The sequence below is a fragment of the Corvus cornix genome, chromosome 3 (assembly GCF_000738735.6).
Source record: "Corvus cornix cornix isolate S_Up_H32 chromosome 3, ASM73873v5, whole genome shotgun sequence".
Classification (NCBI taxonomy): Eukaryota; Metazoa; Chordata; class Aves; order Passeriformes; family Corvidae; genus Corvus; species Corvus cornix.
This window is the reverse complement of record NC_047056.1, coordinates 10,495,950-10,511,054: the sequence shown is the minus strand read 5'-3', so window position 1 is coordinate 10,511,054 and position 15,105 is coordinate 10,495,950. Positions and strand designations below refer to the sequence as shown.

The 15,105-nt window shown below is 44.7% G+C and overlaps 1 protein-coding gene across 3 annotated transcripts in view; it reads right to left on the bottom strand.

The window, feature by feature from the left end:
• The window catches only part of SERTAD2 (SERTA domain containing 2), a 79,321-nt gene extending 70,582 nt beyond the window's left edge, over positions 1-8,739 (bottom strand). For 2 of the 3 annotated variants that reach the window (XM_039568545.1, XM_039568547.1), the window contains exon 1: positions 8,396-8,739. The gene's annotated coding sequence lies outside the window, so the exon portion shown is untranslated. Of the gene's footprint in view, positions 1-6,676; positions 6,875-8,395 lie in introns of those variants that run through there. The other variant, XM_039568546.1, reaches the window with a different exon arrangement.
• Between the last annotated feature and the right edge of the window lie 6,366 nt (positions 8,740-15,105).

The window sequence follows — 15,105 nt, the reverse complement described above, 5'->3', positions numbered from 1 at the left end:
ATTCTCACAGCACTTCTCTGCACAGAACATGACAGAGTAGCTTCACTTACAATGCCACCACATCACACAATGACAAATGCAGTGGAAAGGATCCAAGAGAGGGATTGGGAGTTGGGAGCTCTAAACTGACCACAGGCTGACTTGCAATGCAGAAGCAAAGTAAAAGGATCTCTCTTCTTTCCAGACACACCAGGTATCTGTTTCTTTCCTGAAGACCACTGCAGGTATCCTCCTCCCCACCTTACCTGCACAGCACCTCTGCCACACACTCGCACTCCTCTCAAGGGCCCTGCCTCCCGAGAATCTCGTTCTGCTTCTCAGTACTAAATTCCCGCCCATTTACTTTCCTCTGGCCTCTCTGATTTGTGAAGTCCTTGGAGCAGAAATGATCTGTAAGCACCCGGAAAGTACCTGAAATACCCCAAGTCCTACTGCAAATAAATAAACAAACAGCAATGCGCAGTATGTATATTAAGGCAACCATGTAACAGTCATCTCTGACATCAAAAATTAGGACTGTTGTTTCTTCCTACAGACACTTTGGGATACATCCGCAGTCCAGGAAAACCTTCAGATTTACTTTCTCTGCTACTTACCTCCCTCTTTCCCCCACCACATTATCCATTTCTGGAATCCATGCCTCATTTTTTATTATAAATTATTCTAATCAGGTTTGTGATATGGCAGAAATCCAGCATTACCTTCAGAAATATACATGCACACTGGCTATACAGCTTCTTTATTTCATAGGAGCCTTTCAAAGAGCCTGGTACAGAGTCTGGGAGGATTTGGCATCCTTTTTCAGCAGAATCCCTGTGGTGGTGACCCTTTCCTAAAGGGTGCTGGATGCATTCACCTACACTGTTTCCTCTCTTTGTAAAAATCTCTCATTAAAGCCAGGAAAAACTGTACCAGCAAGAACTTTGCTGTTTTTCTGGTTGAAGTAGTGTAACTTAGGGGTGGAAAAGGGGCTAGAGAGAATATCTGAAGTCCAATGCAGACCTTCTTTCCCACTCCACCCTCTTCTGAATGGGAAGATGTAAGATAGGCTGGGTAATTGTTCCAGCTCCTTCAGAATCAGGGTTCAAGTGGGAAAGAAAGGCAAAGGAAAAACAAAAAATAAAACAAAAACCACACAAAAGCCCCAGCAATTACAAGGATTCTTAACTTTTCTTCAGTAAGGAGCACAGGCTACTTTAGTAGCTCCTGAAAAAAATCCCTACACAATTTGTTCCCTCATGCTGTAATAGTTCCAGAAGGAATCTGGATCTGTGGCTTTCCCATAAAAGTAATAAGGAGGTTCTGAACCCCACACTGGGGAGGGACAATAAAAAAACCCACAACAACAAGCAATTTAAACACAGAGCACTACCATCTTGTTAAATAATACGTTAAGAACTCATCTGCAAGTCTGTCTTGGCCAATGAGGGACATCAATCAGAAGATACAGTAATACTCTCTAGCATGCAATTAGTCACTGCTGTAAGCACTTTAACTCTGGATTTCTTGGATTATATTGTTGTTTGTAACAACTATTACTGTTGCTTTGTAGGAGTGATATGATAGCTGTCCAAGCACCACGATCAAATTATGCTACCAGGACATTTGGGGAAGGGATTATCACAGCAAAGGAAATGGATTATCACAGCTTTTATCCTGAACAAGGATAAGAACAGGATGAGATATAATTTTGAACATGGCAGGAGGGACAGAAGAAAACTATACCTGAGCTTTACTTTTTTACCTGCCCCTTCTTTTGGATTTTTCAACGTAGGCATGCTACAAAAACCTGCCAATCCGAAAAGACAGAAACTGCCTTTTCTAGAATTTGCACTGAAATATCTGAAAGCAGAATAAATTAAGAATATCCAAATCAAAGGACAGTTAAAACAGCCTCCTTGGATTGGCTGAATGCCTGTTCCTGGGCATTTTCCCATTGCATATCCGTCACTACTTCCTTCACTTGACATCAGGCCTAAAGACCTCAGCTCTGTTTAGAAAGTTTACTATCAGATTTGTTCCCTCTCACAGTAAGGACTGCTTACCTTCCTTCAATTGACAAGGTTCAGCAAAGAATTGATGTGTTCCTTTAAAAAGGTTTAATAGTTTAAAGGTTCTCTTAAAAAGGCTGCATTTTTACCTATCTCATTTTATACTTTAGTTCTCGCACTGCATCTCGAAACAGATATTAGCTTTTTGAACTTTACAAGTCTTGTTTGATTTTTTTTTAAGAGTATTTTGGTATCTTCAACACATATGTACATATTCTTTTGGTGCATGGTACTCAAGACACCCTGATTCTGACCTCAATTTCTTTGGCAACAGCCAAATATTCCAGTACAGGATGAGGGAAAACACACCAGCCTTAACGCCCCTGTGACACAGTTTGAGAGGTCATTGGTAGCTATTACTTATTAAAGATGAGAAAAGATTAAAACAGAAAAGACAGCCAAATAAGTAGAAGCAGGAAAACAAACTAAAAAAAAGTGAGCTCTGCAAAGGATAGAAGAAGCAAAAAACCTGCTTTGCTACAGCACAGGGCACATGGCTGAAGCTGATGACACCTGGGTATTCGTGGCTGTGGCCCTGACTCCTTCTAGATGACTGCACCAATTCAAGTCACACCTCCGACAGGCTCTCCCTTCACGTTTTCCATCGGACAGTGGTAAACCTTTTCCTTGCCAAGGACAGAGGATGCTAAATATTATTGGCAGGACACACCTCGACATGAACCTTGTGGTTCTATAGGCAAGCAGCAACATTGGTAGTTGATTAAGACTAGAAGGAACAATAACAAGTTGGAAAAAAAATTTATCTAGAAAGAAGCGGAGGGAATCAAAACAACAAGAAGAAAGGAATTCAGTAGGACAGAAAGAAGGAAAGCAGATGATTAAAAGGTTCTTAGAAGGAAGGAAGGAAACAACAAAAAAAGAGAAAAGAGAAAAAGGCATCCACAGGAATATCTGACTTCATTTGACAGGTGGAAAACAGGGTGTGGGGTTTTTTTAATAACAATATTGAAATTGGGTAATCCAACAAGCAGTATTTTATCCTGCCCCCCAGAAAATATATGAATATAGACTTCCACATTTTTAAGAAAAAGAATCCAAGCTCTCAATGCACTTGTTCTCAGAAGTGTGGCTTTAACCACATTAGCAAGTTTTATAACAAGACCACAGAGTAACTACAATTGCTTCTCTAGATAGAACCTGCTTTTTCAGAGTCACAATCACTACAGTAATTTGGCAGTTGTGAGAGACTTTACCCTTGTTATTTCTTGGGATTCCTCCCTATTTCAAATAGTAGGAGCTAAAGAGGTTTTGTTCTGGTTCAGCTAAGATCTTTTCATCCTTTTTTCTTCCCCTCCCTCCCCCCCCCCCCCCCCCCCCCCATTTCTGTGCTTTTTAACTGTCTTTAACCAGACACACATGGCCAATGCCAGATATGAAGTACTGTGGATCACTACAGATATGGGTAAATATTTTAGAGAATCAGGAATTTAATTGCATATCACATTACTCCAACATCTCTGCCCTTCCTGTCACTTCACCTGCTTGTAATCATTAGAAAGCAGAGTGTCATTTCCAAGCTGTAGTTGAGCAGTAAAAGCACCATGCTGGCCTTCCCTGGATCTACTTAATTAGAGATTAGCAGAAACAAAGCACAGGGAAACTATAAACATAATTTTCCAGTTTATCAGCAACCAGGTTTGGGTTACCAAAGAGATAAGAGTAAGGCTGCTATTTTATCTGTGTGGCTGGACCGGTGAGTTTACCTTCGCTGGGACCACGCCTCCGTCAGAATTCCCTCTGAAATACCAACATGAACCACAGCATTAATTTTCCAAGTTGCCGACCTTTAATGTTTTCTGCATCACACCCCCAGCATTTTGAACTGTTTCTCTTCATACAAGAACATGCTCCACAAGCCTCACAATACCTGAACTCTGTCACATAGGCTGCTCACATGTCACAAAACAGATGTTCGCTGCAGCATCCTTGAAGAAGCCACAGGGTTGGACTTTCCTAGTTCCAGAAAGTCCATCAAATTAGCATCCACCACGAAGGCAGAGGGGGTCCCCCAAAGTCCTGAGTGTATCTTAGCATGAATAAATCATTTCATCAAGAGTCACAGCATACATCTACATTAAAGCAGAATGATTTGATTGTGAACTTAAGTTTAATTTCAGTCGGGAAGGAGAGAAGAAAAAGCGAAGCCCTTGGATTAGAAGACAGCCGTTCCCATTTACAGTTCCTCCCAATTAAAATGTTTTATATAGATCATCAGAACCTAATGCATCGTACACGTTCCACAGTGTGCAACATAAGGCTGTCGGTCTGTCATGTCTCTGTAAGAGCTCAGTGTGATGAATGATCTGGGTACTTGTCTCTCTGGTATAAAAGCAGGAGAAGCTTTGAGACAAAGAAATAAAGGCCAATGCATATTACAGATCTCACAGTGCTTAATATCATTCCTCCTGCCTCCACCTCTGAAAACAGTTAAGGTCACTATTTCTCTTTTATTTTGACTGTGGATTTCAGTATATCGCATTGGAACCCTCCAAACCCTTGGAAGAATTTAATTTAAAGCAGAAACAGGAACGTCAGGAACACAGAACATTTGGGCTACAACACACAATGCCACACCAGCATGTCATAAGAAAAATAAGTGACCTTCCCTCTTGTCTCTGCTGACAAACAGACACACGTGAAGCCGCTTGCAGGCCAAGACGTTAGTGTGATTTCTGGAAGACAATCTAATAAATAAAGATTTATAAGAGTTTAAAAAAAGCAAAACAAAACAAACCTGACTACTGATTGCCTGAACTGAAAAACCTGCCTTTGCAAATCAACTAATGGTTTGGCAAGCCTACATGAAAGGCAGACAAACAAATAGCATCTTTTCCTTTTAACACGGAATCTGCAATAAGAAAAAGAAATCAGCATTTTATTGATTTCCATAATGCCATCTCTACAGCTTAACAAACTCACTCAGCTGCTAATGCTAATTCACTGATGCTATGGAGCCTTCCCATATAATTATACACCCTCCACTTCGCTGAGCCCCAGGGCGCCGTTTCTAACTTTCCAGAGGACCACTGCACCAAAAGTAGAAACAAAAAAAAAAAATCTCTTTTTCATTACCCAAAGCAAACTGCAAACCAAATTTTGCTTATTTAAATGGAAAGTTAGAGAGACTTGTTTTTTAAAACAGGGAATAATCTGCCAGTCTGCATATATTTTCAGATGTGATATTCTAACAACCAATTCCCATCTAAACTCTCCCCACCTCTATTTTTTTTCTTCCTAAGAGTACACAAGAATACAACATATAAATATTGCAACAATTATGAGTCCTAGGGAGAAATTCTAGAGTCCTTCTCAGCTCAGAAGGGTTTCAAGAGGGTGATTCAGAATCAGACATGGAGACTTTTGTGAGTGTCACTACAATTAATATTGTAAAAACAATTATAAAATGTTACCATTGCTACAGGGATGTATATTTCAAATATATTTTTATTAAGTTTTTCTTTAAAAAAGGCAACCCTGGAACAGCTTTGTAACCACATTTAAGGAAGACATCTTCTCCAAGTCTAAAATCAAAAACGTCCTAAATAATTAATGAGTAAACACTGCCGTTTTTCTCTGTTTCTCAAACAAATTCAGCAGTTCATAACCAAGAGGACAGCTCCAGTATATTTTAGTGAGAGTTTTGTTCAATTAGGGACAGCAGAATTTGGCCCAATTAATCTAATACTGTCTATCTGGAAAAAACGTAATGGAACTCTGCAGTGTGAACACCCTCCCCAATGACTGTACCTTGAGTCCCCTTTCCTGCTCCCCCTGTTTACCCTGCCTTGGTATTTCAGATCCGACCATACTTATTCACCACATCCATCAAGATTCGATGTGCCATTTGAACTAATATACCTTGATTTTGCTATGGTTTCCCATGCATACATTAGGTTGGAATCAGTTAATCTATTTCCCCTGAGAACGGTGAAATGCGTGGATTTTTGTTCAACAAACAAACAAGTTGACAGTATCAATACAGAGTTGGAGAGCCTCTAAAAACAATCTAGTTTGCATAATTAATGTTAATTACAATAACATCTCAATCAGTGACACAAAGGCTTAGCAATGAACACAGTCATACGAGGAAGTGAAACCATGAAACAAACATGAAGGGATCTTGTCTTGTTCTGAAAGAGCATCAAGCAAACTTTCAAGAGATTTATAAATAAATACAGAAAGGCAGAAGACAATTCTGCTTTGTTAGACATATTTTCTTTACAGGCTGCTTAGCACAGAGCTTTTTTCTGAGATTGTAGTAAGACAGTGGATCTGAGCTATGGACACACCAGATAATATTATCTTTCTACAACATCACATCCAAGTCATTATCAACTGCTTTAAAGAAGACCAGCCGAGGGCCTGATCCTTCTGCCAGTGATTTCAACAGCAAACATTTAAACAATGCAATGTGAATGTTTGGGGGGTGGGGACGGTTCTAGAGACAGAGGGGAATTAGAAAAACAACTCCAACTTGGACACCGCATATAGGTATGGAATCCCACAGGCACAGAGGAATTTCAGGACAAGATAATTAATTTTTCAACAATCTTTTTCCTACTTTCCATAGCAACAAGAGAAAGCTAAACACACAAAAGACTTACCTGCCCGTTTCACCTGGCAGCACAGGAGTCTTAAACTGGGTTTTTGGAACGGTCACTTAACAAAGCAGATTTACATTTAATCCTCAGAAGTTTTCTTCATGGCCCAAGGAAAAATAGTTATCCAACACATCGTCATTTCAAGGCAAAGGAATAAAATAGTTACGAACAAATAAGCGCCACTCTACCTCACCCGGATTGGCACTGTAGTACACAAGTAGTCACACAAGCATCGCAGGGAGCACTTGCGCAGTGAAGTACCACTCAGGGTGAGTAAGGGTGGTGTAATTGGGTCTGATGAGGGAAGGAATCACGGCTTGTCACGGCATTACTATAGGGGCCTTTCTGAAAACGTGAGTTTCTTGATTACTCTTCACATTAATGCAAATCCGCTCTGTTAATGAAGTTACACTGGTGCTAAACTAGTTCCAGAGGAGAAACAGGCCCACTTCATATTGAGTCAACAGATCAGCTGAAGGACCCTGCCCCCCCCCCCCCCCCGCCCAAAGCAAAATTTAGGAAGTTTTCAGGTTATGTTGGGCAAGTTACTCCTTGGGAAAAAGACTGATTTTTCTATTTGATGTCAATCTCACAGCTGATTTTTGTTTCCCTCTCTCTGTTTAGAGATAAAAGCTAGACAAGACTTTGTAAAGATTTAATTTCCTCTAGAAATTCACTGATCTTCTGCATAAACTTGAGTACTCACTGAGTAAAGCCATACTTTACTAGGACTTATTTACAACAGTGCTTGCCTTTAGAAACTTTACGTGGAGGATTCCCAGAATGATGCTGGCCTTTCCTCTTAACAAAAGTTCAGTAGATTTATTTTTCAGATGCCTGAGAAAGATTATTTTGGAGCCCTGCGAGGTTTGGTAAACCTTCAATTCAGCAATTAGTTTCCATATGATATAAATTACAAAGATCGAGCAATTAATATTAATAAATAAACCCAGCAGAGTACTGAGGCTTTGGATGCCCTGTGCATGGAAGTATTGCTGTATTTGCTGGGGTTTTCCATGCCTCTGTTTTATTTTAGCTGTTCTGTACGTACAGCACACGAGAACATATACCACATTCATGTTTCTAAAAATACATTAGGGGGGGGGGGGGGGGGAAAGAAAAATCAATAGCAGTGAAACAGAGGCATAACCATTTCACATCAAGCGCTCCCAGTATTAAGCCAAGACACCAAAACTCCCCGCTGCGGACCACGGCTTCCCCCTTCCAAACACGCATGTTCCTGCCACGGCAAGTGAAGCCCAGGTAACAGCGAAACATCCAGGAACGACAGGGCGGGGAGGAGGATGGGGCACCTAGAAATACAAAAGGTAGGTTTCCCCGCTTTTCCAGGACGGACAGTGGCCAGAGCCTGGCATGGAGGGGTTGTTCGACCCGGGCGGCTTTCGGGATACCCTCACGTCAACCATCACCACAGCCTCAACCAGGGCGGGGAAAAGAACAAAATAAAACCAAAATTACAATCACCGGCAGCACGACACGCGTTAGAAGTTGGCAACGACGCCGGGGGGGTTGTATCTATTTTTTTTTCCCCCTTTCTTTTGCAGTCCGAGCGGGCAGTGCCAGGCTGCGCTGGGAGGGGAATGCCCCAACTTTGGAACAGTTGTCGGTGGCGGCCCCGCACAGCCCGGGGCTGCCCCGGCCCGCGCCCCCCGCACCCCCAGCCCCCTCAGCGAGCCCGGGAGGGCCGTGCCCGGCACTCACCCGCTCCGGGGGCTCCGCGGCGAGGACCGGCGAGGGAGGCGCCCGGGGGAGCGGGGGCGCGGGGGAGGCGAAGAGGCGGCGGGGGGGACACGCGGGGGAGGGATTTAAACCGCGGGGAGGTCAGTGTGAAACGAGCAGCGGGGGCGGCTGTGCCCGGCTCTATCCCATGCCGCCGCGGCGGCCCCGGGCGGCGGCCGAGCTGGGGAGGGTGAGCCGGGTCGGCAGGCGGCGGGGAGGATGTGACACGGTGACAAGTGCGGCCCGCCAGCCCTGTGCCGGGGGAGGGGGGCCGGGGCAGCCCAGGCAGCGCCGCCCGCCCGCACACGGCATTGACGGCGCTGCCGTGACTCACACACGGGAGTTGGTCACAGGGCGGCACCGCGCGGGCGGGGGCGGGGGGAGCGCCCGCCCCACGGCCTCCCGGCAGCCAACGGCGCGCCGCGGCCAGTCTGATTGGCAGGACGGGCAGCCAATGGGAGCGCGGGCCGGCCGCCAGCGGCGGAGCGGCCCCTCCGGCCCAGCGAGTCTTCTGAGGACACTCCGCCGCCAAGTGCCGGGGAGGGCCGGGGGGAGCCCCGGGGGCGGGACCTACGCGCCGGCCTGGCCTGCGACCAATCAGCACCGAGGACCGGGTTGATGGGCGGCGCGGCCGGCCAATGGGGAGCGCGCGGGGGCGCGGCGGGGAGATGGTCACGCAGGGAGCGGGGGCGGCGGCCGCGGGCGGCGGAACCTCGGCGAGCGAGGCGGGGCCGGCGCCGGCGCCTCCGAGACCCCGGGGAGGGGAAGGGCTCGCCCCGGAGCCGCCTGCGGAGCGGGAGGTGGCCGGGGCGGATCGGGGCTGGCCCCGGCGCCGCCAAGGTCGTTTCCCGCGGGAGGAAGGAGAGCGGAGCCGGGGCCTGGTCCGGGAGAGCCGGGGATGCTCTGCTGGCGGCGGTGAAAAGCCTGGGGAGGGGACTGCAGCTCGGCCGGGAGAGCCTCGGCCTCTCCCGGGGCACCGGGGTCTGGAAGTGGGAGGTTGGGGGTTGCATGTATTTGACAGGTGTCTCGGCTCAAGGTCTTGGTTGTTTATTAATTTTGACAGAATTTTAGAGAACAAAGCACATCCCAGGATCCGGCACGATATCAAAATTTGACCCGGTGAATGAAAAAGTGAGAGCAATAATAGCGCTGGCAGTGCAATTCCTCTCTCCTGCTGCTGGGGGGGAATTGACAGGTACGAGCAGCGTCAGTGGTGTAAAAAAGCAACGCTGTTATCACAAATGATTAATTTTGGAGGAATTTATTTTGGGTACGGTGAGGAAGTAATGCCCAGTAGGAGTTTCCAGCAAATACTGGAACCGTACCAAAATTTTAATCCCCGTGAAGGAAATGAGATACTCAAATTGTGTTTTACCTGTTCATCTCTATGTACAAACTCTTACACTAAGACCTGTTTTTTGCAGTAAAAGCATAAAACAGGTGATAGACTTCTGTAAGATAATAAGATAACAGAATAAGGGACTACATTGGCGTTTTCACAGGCTGGAAAAATACAATTTTGTTTGCTTTAAAAACTTGTTCTATCAATGGACTGCTATAAATAGAGGGTTTTTTTTTTTCTTATTTTGACATTCATGGTAATTGAAGAGCAGAAAAATGGTAACCTGCAATAATTTATTCATGTTTTTCACTTTAGAAATGGTGGGACTAATTACAGTTTTTTTCCTGCTTGCTTTTATTGAAATCCAGGGGAGTTGGAGGGGAGATTTCACAGTTCTTCATTTGAAGCAGGAATTGTCAAATCATACACCAAAAAAAAAAGGTTCTCAGATTTGTGTCTTAGCCTCTAAGGCCCCATTCTGCCAGCCTTGCCGTAGTGTCTTGCAAGGAATCCAGGATGGACAGTACTCAAATTGCTCTAATATGAAAGGAGAGGAAAATAAGACCTTTAAGACCATCATGTTGGAATAAAAAAAGGAAGAAAAAAAGACAGTGGGGGTAAGGTTTTCTTTTCAAGTAACCATTGGGAATAATGAAGGATGTTTATAAGTGACTTCCATCTTTGAATTGATAGCAAAAGCAGAGAATTTAGGATCTGTCATCTTTTTTTTCCCCCCCTGCCATTAGCAAGAGGTTAAAATACGTGCAAGGTTCTGCAGCCTTCGGCAGTGGTCACACTGATTCATGCTTAGAGACTTCTGAACGCTGCACTAAAGAGGGCTTTGCATCAGGTCCTGTGTAGTGTGGCAAACAGAATGAACAGAGTATTCACCATTCAATGATAGATGAATATATATATACACACACACACACACATACCTCTTCAAAGAAATTAAAAGGGTGGGAATCTCAGGGCAGACTTTTCGTAGCTGTGCCTTCCTTAACAGCAATAATCTGACAGAATCGAGACAGAAATTGAGCTCGTGAGTTTGGGCACGATTGTTTCTGGCTGGTGGAAATCTATAAGCAATCATCCTGTGCCTCTGTACAGCCTTCCACGGGGGCTTTCCACACACTTCCAGAGACAGCAGCCGAGGGAATATTTCATATCATCACAGCACTGCAGCTTTCCCGACATACAGCAGGGTTTTTCAGGGCCAGCGCTGGCAGGGCAGCAATTGTATGAAGGCTTTTACTTTGAAAGTCTCAATTTCACAGCTACAAGAGAAAAGTGAAAACGCGGCCTGTCTGCCGAAGGTGATTTCTCTCTGAGGTGGTTTGGTTTGGGGTTTGCAAGTTTGGTTGTTTAGGATTGTGTTTGCTTCAGCTGATCTGCGCCAAGCTACTCCTCAGTTAGACTGGGCTTAGAAGTTACAGCGTTTCTACCAAACTGCTTCAGGAGTGCTCACAGTTAAACCAGGACAAGGACCACCTCAGCAGGGGTAGTTGGTGTCCCGGCTGGGAGATCCAGCAGCTGTCCCCCTGTAATTTGTGTGTGGGGCAAAACTGCAGGAAGTGTGTCATGGGCTTGGCTCTGGCTTTACCTGAGAGAACCAAACCACAAAATCCAGACTTAAAAGAAGCTCGGGCAGCCAGGCCTGCTGGAGGTGCAGTGTGCCTGTAGCTGCGGTAGGTCCCAGGGGCTTGGTGCAGCTCTTCCACCCTTGTAAGCAGGGAGCAATTCCCCTGAAGCTCATGGGTTTGAAGTTTCAAAGCCTGAATCAGTTCAGGGTCTGGCAAGAGGGGCCTGATCCCTCCCTGCTCACATCCATGCATATCCCAAGCAGTCAGAAACCTTTGATCCCGTGTAGGTGCCCTGGTGACATAAACTTCACTTTCAACTACCTCTAGGGAGCACCAGAAAGTGTGTATCATGTTGAGGAGAACAATTGCTAGAAACATTTGTTCTTCTGAGCACAATTGAGATGATCTTGTTGATAGTTTTGCACAAAGACCTTGGAGCCTGTTTTTTTTTTACTGCACCACAGATGTGTACAAAATAAGATTGTTTAGTTAGTTATTGACCTTGGGGAATACCTTTAAAGACCTGCAAATACTCACTTTTAAGTGAATAAAAGCAGTGACTTTCCTTCAGCTGTATTTGCTTTTTGAAAACATTCCCTTCAATTCGACTAGTGGCTGGAAATGTTTATGGAAAGATTTTAAAGCCTGTTTTAGAGGGTATTCATGGAAAGCAAAATTTTATCTCAGAAACACAGTCATCTTACGAGGTGTTAATTTATGTTCTGGGAATGCAAACCAGTATTACGTGTCTGATTTGTTCAGGATTTGTATCTCTGCTGTTTATCCAGTCTTGTCTCTTTTTCTGCCGTGCTGATTCCTACTCCTCTGCTCTGCTAGGGATGGAAAATTGAACATTTTATTTGTTCACTTCACACCTTCTGCATTTCCCTCTTGAACAGAGGGCTCCTTTCTTGAGCAACAGTGAAACTAAACCGCTATCACAAAACAAACTTGGGGGCCTGGAATATAAAACCACTCCCTGCAATATTTAAATTCCTTTGAAAACCATCCTCTGCCATAGGCCTATAAACATTGTCCAGCTGCAATGAGTTTATAGATTCTAGGAGACCATCTGTATTTAGCAAAGAAATAACAATACTGTCTGCTGAAACAGAGGTAATTGCCATTTTGTACATTTCATGTAGATATTGGGTACTTCTGATTCTTTCTCTGTTGGCAACTGTAAAGTAGAACTGGGAATAAAGGTATACCAGTGTGATATGCTTACTTTTTTTAAAAGACATTCATCTTTCTAAATAGTTACATGGAAAATACTGGGTTTGTTACAGGACATACAATATAATTGTGTAGTTTGAAGGACTGAGATTTAAGTTTAATGTTACTACTACCGCCACATAATCAGGCTCATGTGTGTTCTTTGGCAATTTAGCACCACATTCCCAATCCCTTTGCTTCCCAAATGACCAGGAACGAAGATCCAGAGCTCTTGTTGCAAGAAAACAGACCCTCCTTTGCCTAAAGGTGAAAAAATCTGTGATGTTTTATCCCTAATTCATGCCATTTATACCCATTTGTAAGCTGCTCTTCACCTTGGACCATGTTGCTTCTATTGGTTATAATGTTTTCAGCTGTCCAGTGTCTATGACCCTGTACAGCACTGCCAAACACCAACTTCTCCCATCATTTTAAAACTCAAATTAGTTCACTAATATCTTGTCAATACTTCTGCTCATACAGCTTTATTGCCTGGTTTACAAACATTTCCAACCTAATCCATGAATGCATAACACACTGAGTTGCTTGTATTATTCCACTACCAGAAACCACATGACATTTACTAAATTAAAACACAATGGTGAGCACTTCACTCTTAAGTCCAAAGTCTGAATTGCAATTTAAACATGGGGGGTTTTTTTGTAGAAATTAGCAGAACTTTTATGTAGACCTGTGAAATGCCTAATGGGTGCTTGTGTGCAAGCTTCCCCAGCCATGTGTGCCACCTGCAGCACCTCAGCATTACCAGCTGTCATCTGACTGCAGCCCATCCAAGGCAGAGCCTGTGTGGTTTTTCCTGCTTAGGAATGGAGTGGCATAACTGTAGCACTGGCAAAAATACCATAAATTATAGCAATGAAAAAAGCACATTCCTCTGTCAAATGCGTCAGGTACTTGTAGCAGGGATGCTTTCGTGTGGTCCATGAGAACAAGATTTACTTCTAGGAAACCCCCAGTGAGAAAATTTCACACGCAAAAATTGGAGGAAACAAAGCTGCTTGTGGACAGGGGTGCTGAATTCAAGAGTTACATCTTATGAGGTGTTTGTCCAGCTCAAGTTGCAAGTCCCTTAAAATCAGGATTTTATTGTAGGAGAACGACCAGACATTTATTGTGAGTCATGACCACCTTTCTGCTGCTGGCAGAAAATGGCGTGTAAATGAAAGGAACAATTTCAGTCATACAGCAAAAGTGCTTTCACATTTTAATTGTGCTGCAGAAAGGTCAAGGCTGGATCTTTGGTGAAGGGATAATTTGCTTTTATGGTTTATGAATGTGCCTCTCCAAAACTGAAGAAGTAGGAACTGGGGAATAAATAAAAATTTTCATGTGCAGGCTGTTGCTTCTGACCTGCTTTTTAAACAGCTTTCCAGAGGCATCCTGAAATTTTACTGGCTTATCCCACATTTCTAGGCTGACCGTGCAGTTTTCAAGGCAGGGCTAGAGCATATCCAAGTTGAGAAGGATGCAACGCTGAAGTGTCCTGGCTGTCACCTGTGGCAAGGGGAATCCGTATGTACTGATTTGGCTCTAAAAAGGGTCTGTAGGCTTTCAGCTCTGCAGAGTGTGAGGAGAGAGGCCAGCAGAGTACATGGCTCTTCAGTGCCATACCATGCACCCTCCAGCACGGTCAGATGAGAAGGGGTGCTTTCCCTTTGCCAGGACACTTCCCATCCACTTCCCATCAACTTGTTTTTGACCACTGGCAGCCCACTCACCTTGTCAGACACAGCAAATGCAATTCTGTGAAGCCTCTAAAGGAGCTGCATAGAGGTAATAAGAATTTCCTTTCTCTTACCCAGTTTTTCAGCCCATGTGACCTGGTCATGGCACAGCTGCAAGTAAGACACCTTTAGCAAGAGCCTCATTCGCATTGAGGTTTAGAAATGGGATTGGAAAATTATGAAGGGACAAGCTTGTCAAGAAAAAGTAAAATGCTGTTGGTTCTGTGGCAAAATGTTAAGCACCATCCCCAGGTTCAAATGAATTACTGTATCTGCATTTTGATGAGCTACAGAATCAGACTGGGTCATATAGGAGGGGACCACGGTGATTTGATCCAACCTCCCTGCTCGGGCAGGGCTGTCCTAGAGCACGTGGCACAGGAGTGTGTCTGGATTCTTCTGGAATATCTCCTATAAGGAAGGCCTCACAGCCTCTCTGGGCAATCTGTCCCAGTGCTCGGGCACTGCTCAGTGAGGAACCTCTTCCTCATGGTCAGGTGGAACTTTCTGTGCCTCAGTTCCTGCCCGCTGCCTCTTGTCCCATTGCCCGGCACCGCCGAGCAGAGCCTGGTCCATCCTCTGAGCCCTCCCTGCAGACACTGACACACACGGATGAGGTTCCCGCTCAGTGTCTCTTCTCCAGCCTGAACAGGCCCAGCTCCCTCAGCCTTTCCTCAGAAGGGAGGGGCTCCAGTCCCTTGATCAACTTTGTTTCTGCTGGACCAGGAGCTGGACCGGGATCTCCATGTCTCTTGTACTGAAGAGCCCAGAACTGGACATAGTAAATACTACAAATAATAATAAATT